This window comes from Priapulus caudatus, unplaced genomic scaffold, assembly GCF_000485595.1.
Source record: "Priapulus caudatus unplaced genomic scaffold, Priapulus_caudatus-5.0.1 Scaffold210, whole genome shotgun sequence".
NCBI classification, from domain to species: domain Eukaryota; kingdom Metazoa; phylum Priapulida; class Priapulimorpha; order Priapulimorphida; family Priapulidae; genus Priapulus; species Priapulus caudatus.
Genome location: NW_014577271.1, coordinates 458,967 through 460,171, shown reverse-complemented (window position 1 = coordinate 460,171; position 1,205 = coordinate 458,967). Strand labels below are relative to the sequence as shown.

The 1,205-nt window shown below is 44.9% G+C and overlaps 1 protein-coding gene across 1 annotated transcript in view; it reads left to right on the top strand.

Annotated features, from left to right (window-relative positions):
* Positions 1–334: 334 nt before the first annotated feature.
* Positions 335–1,205, top strand: part of LOC106807371 (leukocyte elastase inhibitor A-like) — an 8,043-nt gene continuing 7,172 nt past the window's right edge. Inside the window, exon 1 of the mRNA XM_014809689.1 lies at positions 335–438. The gene's annotated coding sequence lies outside the window, so the exon portion shown is untranslated. The remainder of the gene's footprint in view (positions 439–1,205) is intronic.

The window sequence follows — 1,205 nt, the reverse complement described above, 5'->3', positions numbered from 1 at the left end:
AGACGGATCACCAGAGAAGTGTTGCCAAAAGGAGATGTTGATACCAACCGCTCAGCGCGGAGCTCGCGCGCAGTTCCGCGGCAAGGCGCACGCGACTGCGGGAACCGCAGATACACATAGACACATGTCTTAGCTATAATCTCTGTGAATTTTGAGCTTATTGAAGCACGATTAGTCTAATTAATTACTACGGACCATTGTACAGCGTACCCATACAGCGCTGTACTTGAGCGGCAGCGGTGTGGATCTATTTGGAAACAATATGGCGTCAAATCCTGGGTTGTCCCTAGAAAAGCGCACAGCCAATCCGCTTCCTCTCCTTGTTATATTTAGCTCCTTGGTCTGTTTATATGGATGTGTTTACATTTTGGTGCTGAGTCACATTGGACTATGGACGAACACGAATGCACGGACGAACACGAACTATGGACGTAAGCGGTGAGTACCGACACGTATGTGTCCACAGGCACTTGGAACGTCTAAAAAAAGGTTAATAAACACGAAATTCGCACATTTTTCTCTACTCTATTTCGCCTATTATTGTCGATAACTTGCTGTAAATGCCGTTCAAATGCTCATCTGCAACACCCAATTTAAGTCACCGCGCACGCACGCCCTTAAGTTAATAGCCCGCTTACATTGACGGCCGCCAGCGGCAGTCAATGTAAGCGGGCTATAGTACTAGAGCTAGCTCTTATTCTTAACCCGACCAGGCTGTGTGACTAACGTCAATACACCTAGGCCTATTCTATAGGGTATTCTAACCCTAGCAATACCGTTTCTTGGAGCTAGCACGCCCTTAGGCTTAGGCTTAGATACAATACTGTAACCCAACAAGAGTAGGGTTAATTACGCTCATAGGGTCTATGTCCCTCCCACACCACAGGCACAGGCACTTGGAACGTCTCAATAAAAAAAAATAATGGTAAATAAACACGAAATGTACCAAAGTCTTAATTAATGTTTCTCTACTCTATTTCGCCTATAATCACCTGTAAATGCCTGTCAAATGCTCATCTGCAACACACAAGTACACCGAACGCCCGCGCTGTGCACAAACAACATGAATAAGAGAGTAGTCATCTCTCTAAGTCAGTGAGTATGAGTAGTCAATGTATTCCGTGTAGTAGTCATGAGTAGTCAGTGTCTATGAGTAGTCATCTCTCATAAGAGAGTAGTCTCTCTTATTCATGTTGTTTGTGCAC